General features: G+C 43.1%; 1 pseudogene; it reads left to right on the top strand.

The window, feature by feature from the left end:
* Positions 1-6913: 6913 nt before the first annotated feature.
* Positions 6914-7512, top strand: LOC118917407 (60S ribosomal protein L12-like; annotated as a pseudogene).
* Positions 7513-8411: the final 899 nt, after the last annotated feature.

Below are 8411 nucleotides of genomic sequence, written 5' to 3'. Positions count from 1 at the left end.
TCAGTCTCCTTCGCTTTGAGGGTTACTGAGTTTATGACCTGTTTTTCTTTCACGGATTATCTGAAGGTCCTTGTGTCCCTTCCTCAGATCAGGCCTTCATATTCCACCACTGGTGAAATGCCTTTGATCACTCTGGCCTTGCGCACAAATCCATCTGGAGGTACAAATCTGGCCCAGTGTGGTGTTCTGTTTGGAATCCACAATATTCTAAGTTTGATTTAGTTGCTAACATTTGAAATGTGCAAGCTTCACATAAAATGACAGAACTCAGAATGCTGGGTCAATCAGTAACTGGCTGGAGCCAGGTACCTACTCTCTATAGTCCCCTTATCTCCTGTTCTCTTCCCAACACTGAGGAATAAGCTCTCACACAGTTCTACCACTCTGCTTGGTAGGCCTTTGAATCTACAACCCTGTTCTGATCCCCTTTGGGCTAGGGATTTTTAAAGCATGCTGCTCTCCAGAGGCCAGGGGCATTTGCAACCCTGCCACAGAAGGAGCCTATATTTAAGGTCCCCATGCTTCTGTCTGTTCTAACACCACCTTTCCTGGCTCCTACCTTGGTTCTCTGCAGCCCCTATCACCTTCTGCAAGCCCCAGTCCACCCTCAGAGGCCCCAGCCCCAAGGCAGAGCCATGCAGTTTGCTTGGTCCTAACTACCTCTGAGGTCCAGAAATGTTGCCTCCCCTTTAGATTCCTCTAGCTCTCACCATTAGTCTGCCAAACCAAGGGTTTTGAAGACACATTGCCTCTCATGAAGGGCATTATCTTAAGTGTCTAGAACAGGGTTTCAATTCCTTCTATATGTATTCAACTCTGAATGCCATAGCAACCGGCACCAGTGAAAACAAAGTCTTGGGGGGCTCTTGCAGAATCGCTCAAGGCTGGAAGGCCCTTAGACGATAAATGCTACACCTACTCTTGCCGCAACTGCATTCTGGGTTGTGAGGTTAGAAGTGTGGAAGGGGGAGACTGGGAAGGAAATTGAGAATTCTAAAAGGTTAGAAGGGACTTCAAACTTCATATAATTCAACTTCCTCCATTTACCTTTGGAAAAGTTCACCTGACTCTGATAGGGGCCTCTGTCCTCCAATTGAACAGAGTCGTGCCCTTGTGGGCTTAGAGGTCAGCCAGGGAAAGTGAGTGCTTTAGAAATTATAGCGCCCAGGCAGGGCCCTGTCCACGTGCACACTCTGGATGTACTGGGTACATGTGTGCATGAAGTTTTGTGCCTGGGGGGTGGGCAGATATGAAGGCAGGGTACAGAGGGGGAATCCATGGGTGTACAGGGATTTAAAGATTGTAAAACAGTTCAAGTGGAAAGGATTTATTTCCTGTAACAGAGCAATTCAGGAAATGTCTGAATGAATACATCCATATACTTAGGAATCCAGCATAGGTATACTCCTTCAGCTTTAAAGAAATCTCTCATCACAAAGGCTTACTCACCTGATAGGCTGCCACCATGCAGAGAAAACAAAATCTAGGAGAGATCTTTCTGATTTTCACTGCATAGGGAGGGTGTGCTTTAGGGTTCATAAGTTTTATGCAAATAAGATTCATGAGCCTGCCATAAATGATATTCTTCCTGTTGTGCTACATGCTGGCAGTCTTGGAGTCTTGATCTCATTACACTGTTGATACTTGAAACCATCTATTTGAAACTTCCATTGTGTGGTCTTAGAAATTGCTTGCAGGCAAAACTGCCAGTGGAATAGCAATTTGCATGTTCTCCTTCCACCCTCCTGACCCCCAGGGGCCTGCCCGCCTGCCGGCTGTTGGCTCCAGGTGGGAACACAGAGGGCTCCTGAGGCGGTGCTCTCACCTTGTTCACCTGCCTTTTAGGGCTCAGGTTGGCCAGATCAGCAGTCATTATTGGCCCTTTTCTCGAAGACTATGTAGAACAGACCTCAGAATGTCTTTTCTTTTATGGAGTGTCCTTTTGTCCCTCGTGAAGACCCATCTCCATTCTCTTTTACGCCAACCTTCCCACCTTCCCTCTTCTAGCAGTCCTTTGACCCCACCTCCCCATGCCCTCCAGGCAGAGCTGGGTGCTGCCCTTTCTGTTGTCCCAAACATTCTTTATAAATGGCATTCAGTGGCTGTCCCTGTGCTAGGAACTGGGGCCTTCAGTCAGCGAGACTTGGCCCCTGGCCTCTGTGATTCTGGTCTTCTTGTGAAGACTGGCTTGTACAGACATGGACATAAATGGTAGGACGAGTGCTACCTGAGAGGAATGTTGAAGAAACCCAAAGAGTCCACAGGAGAAAAGAGGTGAGTTAGGAGAGGTGGGGGTGAGACAAAAACAAGGACATTTGTCAGAGGCAGTGTAGAAGCTGAGTCTTGAAGGATAGGATCATAGCAGGCAGACAAGGGAGAAATGTAAGGAACAGCAGCATTTACTGAGCACCTACTTTGCACCAGGCACTGTTGTAGGACTGCTATCATTGGAACTTACAATCAAATGGGAAAGAATCACAAATTTAAAAAAAATTATGGAATAGCATGTGCAAAGGCCCTGTGGCATAAACAGTGTGGTGTGTTTGGAAAGGGAAGGTGGGAAAATGGCAGGAGAATAAGTATTTTCTTTTGACTTCATGTACAGCTTTGCAGCTGACAGCTTATAAATGTCTGTCCTACTGAAACCCAAGGCTTCAGAAAATTGGGACGATCACAGCAAATTCTAACTTCAGAAAACTGCCCTGTTCATTTTATTTAAGCCTGACTCTATGGTTCTCAGTCCAAGATTCAGAGAGCAGTGGATAATCTTGCTTGAACTCTCCTATAGCCCTATTCTTTAGTGAGTTAGTTCAAGACTCAGCCTAATAGGCAGAAGACAGGTATGATAGGGAGTCCATCGGAGACTGGCTGCTGTTTTGCCTTGTGTCCCTTATCTCCTGTCTCACTGGGCATGTGGGTGTCTGAGATATAGCACATTAGCTTTTTAGACTCCCAGGTTCCACATGTTCTCAGAATGCATGCTAGTCCTGACCTGCATTCCACCTAGGTTCAGGAGCATTTGGAGGATTTAAACCAGCAGAGTAACAAAGTCAGATTGAAGAATATCATTCCATTGTTAATGCAGAAGAAAGACTGAGGGCTGGGGGCTGGGCATGGGTGTTGGGGTTGAGGTTCCCCTGGGCAGGGGGGCCACTGAAAGGGTATTGAGAAATGGTACCTGTGCAGATGAAGGCAGTGGCAGCAGAGCTGACAGGAAAGTGGTGGACTGGAGAGCTCTTTGGAAGATAAAATCTGCAGGATCTTGTGATTATCTGGATGCAGGTGCTAAGAAAAAGGTGAGAAGGGCTTAAAAGAGGTCGCTTCAGGGCATATTAAGTTTGAAACACTTTTTGGGTATCTCAAAAGAATTTGGTTATGGCGAGTCAAAGGAACTAATGTCTCTGACCACTTCCATGCCAAGCACCAAGCTGGGAGCCTTGATTATGTGTTCTCATTTAAAAATCTGAGAAGCAGATATTCCTCAGCCGTTTACACTTGAGGAGACTAGGATTCATGGACATGAGTACTTTACCCAAATTCACCAGCTAGAAAGACGAGGATGGGAGGCTCTAATCCAGCAGCATATGATTACATAATTACAAATCTACACCAGAGATAAATATTTGAGAATTATCAGTACATACATGATAGCCATACCTCAGTGAGATTTTCTGTTTATGTGCTTTTTGCCCATTAGATAATAAGCCCCTTGAAGTCAAGAATCTAATCAAATCCTCCTTCACACACTTGAGTGGCAGTAGAGAATGAATGGATAATTTTAGGAAAACTTGAAAAGTTGGGCAAGTTTGTCTTCCCTACCTGGTTCTGGCTTTTTCATATCTAGTTGATCTCTCCTCTTCTCAGCATGCCTTTATTCTAATTAAGTAATCCCTGCTGGGATTTACTGAGCCTCTGCTATGTGCACTGCTTACAGGCTTTGTTGCTCTGAAGGGCCTACTTTCCTAGGGCTGCTGTAACAAATAAGCATCAACTTGCCTTAAAAAAGCTTCCTGTTGTTGCCAGACATCTTTGGTTTGTAGCGGCATCACTCCAGCCTCAGCTCTGCCTTCACATGGCTTTCATGTCATATCTCCCTCTCCTTCCTCCTGTAAGGACAGCAGTCGCAGTAGCTAGGGCCCACCCTGATTCCAGGAGCATCTCATTTCTACTTTAATTTAATTAGACCTGCAAAGACTCTTACTCTAAAGAAAGTCACATTCTGAGGTTCTGGGGGACATATATTTTAGGAGCTGCATTTCAACCCACTACAGAGGTGTAACAACTTTATATTTGTAAAAGCCTTTTTTTTTTTTTTTTTTGCAAATAAGAAACTGAGACACAGAAAGGATGAGTAAGGTGCCCAAGGTCCCTACTGGAGACAGTAGAGCCAGGATTCCAACCCAAGCTGTCAGTCTGCAGGAGCCTTGCTCTAACCATTCTGCTCCTCTTCCTTCACTGAATTTTCTTCTGGATTTGGCTAGAGCTTTCCTATCTCTTCCCTACTGTCAAAAAATGCATTTTAAGAATGGCCTTTAAGAGATGATGTCTTCCTTTTGTTGTCAGAAAGAGCTCAGGAGAGTGCGTCTTCCCAAATAGGAAGAAATAGCAGGCCCTAGTAAGAAGGGAGCATGAGAGAGAAGGGGGGCTTGTGGCAGTTCTTAAATTATACCAGGTAGACAGCCACCAATGACCTTCAAATCATGGCAGCCCTGTCTGGAATACTGGCAACCACAGTTCTGCAGGCTGCATGGCCCAGTTTGCAGAGAGGTGAGCTTGGCTTCTCACAGATGAAAAATGGGAGCCTGTTCCTCTCTTACACTCAAGGAATTCACTGGATCTCATAAGTGACTGGAGCCTGTAAATCTTTCTGCTGTGATGCTCCTAAGCACACTGTACAAACAGCTCCTGTGTAGTGTCACACAGGGAAGCAAGCAGCTCACACCTACTCCTGACCCCCTTCAGGGGCCTGTCACATGGGAAGACAGAGCTACCCACGTGCATTCTGCTTTGCATGCTGGTACTGCAACAGTGACCTGCAGGCTAGGGCCGTACCTCTACCTTCTCTTCACCACTTCCCATCCTCAGCAGCTGGGCACTGAAAGCAAATCCTCTCACCATCCAAGATGCAGCATTATATTAAACTACATGCCCCAGGTTTAAGCTTGCCAACAATTTTTAAAACTATCTGGGGTTGATTGGGTTATAGTAGGTTGATGGTGTCTATCCCAGTCGGTCTGACTTAGTCATGTCATTCTGTTCCTGGCTTGTTGGATACCCCTTCCCCCAATTCTGGAACATTAGTTTAGAACCATTCTGAGAATGACAGGTGGGATTATTTAGATATATGGTTTTGCCATTCTAGAATAAATGTCCATCGGTGAAACCTTTTAAAAAACAGTGTATGAAAATACTGTTTATAGAATATTATCTTTTGGTAAGAAGGGAGATCTCACTACATGCTTATATTTTCAAAAAAGAAACAATGGTAAAATGAATGAAAAACTAGTGAAAATGATACCTCTATGGGGAGAGAGGGAATAAATGGAGCAGAGAGAGATGGAAGCTAGACTTCTCTGAATGTACCTTATCTTATGGTTTTGGCTTTGGAACACTGTAAATGTTTCATATAAGCAAGTACATTTAAAAAGGAATTCCTTGAAAACTGAAAGCCATCTGAAACAAGTGAACTTAACTCTACATCAAGTGGTGACTAACCACATACTAGAGAATTCCTTCAAGTAGGGTGACCATCCTTTCTGGTGTGACCAGGACTGCCTCAGTTTTGGCTTGGATCTGGGGAAATCGCTCAGTCTGGGACAAACCGAGATAGCTGGTTACCCTAACAAATGATTATAAAAGCCATTATTCTGATCGTACATTACTAGTGAGACATATTCTAAGGACAAATAAAAACCACAAAGAACCTTTTAACTGCAAGTGTTATGAAGACTTAGCACTTGTGGAGCACTGTTACTCTGAAACCATTATTGTATACCTGTAGTGTAAGCATAGTTTAGTCTAGTGCAAGATAAGTGAGTACTTAAGTTGAGATTGTTATGAATCAAGGTTTTCAGTATGTGGGGAAAAGGGTAAAACCAAAGAAGTTATATAAACCTTGTAAATACCCGCACGAACTGCACGTGATGCACATGTCCCAGCTCTGCCCACCGAACAGGCTGGGTTAGTGACCACCGAGTAACAACAAACATCTGTAGCTCTTAGGCTGTAGCCCCCAAATACCCGTTCTCTAGTACAAGAAGTCAAATCTCTCTACAGAAATGGCTAATTCCGGATCAGGGCAAGAAATTTCCACAAAGAACCTACAATATCTTATTTTATCAAAAGCAAGGAAGCAATCAGGCTAATAAAATCATGGAAAAGGAATATTTGATTAATCTTGAAGGGGCTTATATTGGTCTGAGATGGGCAATTTGAACATCTGAAGGAGTAATGACTGCTGTGCATTGGAAACATTAAATGATAAAAATTATGAGCTCATCTGAAGCAAACAGACAATGCAAATGTATTTCTTTGATCACTCCCCCAAGCAACAAATCAGTATTTTGAAAATAAAGGGAAAGGAAAAATATTTTTTCACTTTTCCTGTGTAAACTTTATTTCTGGGAAACTAAATAATTGAGGAAAATTTTTTCTTTTTTACAGAAGAATGATACCTAATAAATTCAGAAGGAATAATTGAATTAGAAAATCATCATTTTTGGCATCTCTAATGAAATAATGGATCTAGGCAATAATTGTCAACAGATGCCAAAACCATTAAGTAAAAAGTTAATTGCCACAAGAATGAGGATATATGCTATAGTCTGGGAGAAAATATTTGCAGAGACATATCTGATAAAAGACTGTTATCCAAAACATATAAGAACTCTTAAAACTCAACAATAATCTTTTGGCTTTTGGCTCAGAGGAAGCCAAGGTGCAACTTTCTTTGGTTGTCCCGAATCCGGGTTCATCCGACACCAGCCACCTCCACCATGCTGCCTAAGTTCGACCCCAGCGAGATCAAAGTCATATACCTGAGGTGCACCGGTGGGGAAGTTGGTGCCACGTCTTCCCTGGCCCCTGAGATAGGCCCCCCGGGTCTGTCTCTCAAAAAGGTTGGTGATCACATTGCCAAGGCAACTGGTGATTGGAAGGGTCTGAGTATTCAGAACAGACAGGCCCAGATTGAGGTAGTGCCTTCTGCCTCTGCCCTGATCATCAAAGCCCTCAAAGGAGCCACCAAGAGACAGAAAGAAGCAGAAAAACATTAAGCACAGCAGAAATATCACTTTTGATGAGATTGTAAGCATTGCCCAACAAATGCAGCACCAATCTTTAGCTAGAGAACTTTCTGGAACCATCAAAGAGATCCTGGGGACTGCCCAGTCTGTGGGATACAATGCCGATGGCCGTCACCCTCATGACATTATAGATTATATGAACTGCGGTGCAGTAGAATGCCCAGCAAGTTAAGTACTACAAAGGAAAATGTCAGTAAAAGATAATTTGACAACCAATGAAAAAAAAAAAACTCAACAATAAGAAAATTAACTACCTGACTAAAAAATTGGCAAATAAACTAAACAGAAACCTCACCAAATAAGATATAGAGATGACAAGTAAGCATATGAAAAGACACTCAACATTATTTGTCATTAGGGAAATGCAAAATAAAACAACAATGATATTTATACTACTACACACCTATTAGAATAGCCATAACTCCCCCTCCACCCCCCCAGCAAAAAAACTGACAACATTACTGCAAACAAGGATGTGGAGCAATAGGAACTCTCATTCACTGCTGGGGGAATGAAAAATGGTGCAGCCACTCTGGAAGACAGTTTGGCAGTTTCTTTCAAAACGAAACATACTCCATCATATAAACCAGCAATCATGCTCCTTGGTATTCACTTGAGCAAGTTGAAAACTTACGTCCACACAAAAACCTGCAAATGAATGCTTGTAGCAGTTTATTCATAATTGCCAAAACTTGGAAGCAACCAAGATGTCCTTCAGTAGGTGGATGGAAAATAAACTGTAGTACATCCAGACTATGGAATATTATTTAACACTAAAAAGAAATGAGCCATCAAGCTATGAAAACACATGAAGGACCAACCTTAAATGTGTATTACTATGTGAAAGAAGGCAATCTAAAAAGTCTTTCTACTGAATGATTGCAACTATACAACATCCTGGAAAAGAGAAAAAATGGCGACAGTAGAGAATCAGTAGTTGCCAGGGGTTGAGAGGAGGGTGAGATGAATAGGTAGAACTTTTTGTAGACTACTATGGGCTTTGAGTGGTCATTGATTATAACAAATGTACCAGTCTGGTGCAGGATGTTGATAGTGAGGCAGGTCATGAGAATGTGGGGTTTGGGGCTATGTGGGAAATCTGCACCT

This window comes from Manis pentadactyla, chromosome 5 (assembly GCF_030020395.1).
Source record: "Manis pentadactyla isolate mManPen7 chromosome 5, mManPen7.hap1, whole genome shotgun sequence".
Lineage (NCBI taxonomy): Eukaryota > Metazoa > Chordata > Mammalia > Pholidota > Manidae > Manis > Manis pentadactyla.
This window is presented reverse-complemented; position numbering and strand designations above follow the sequence as displayed.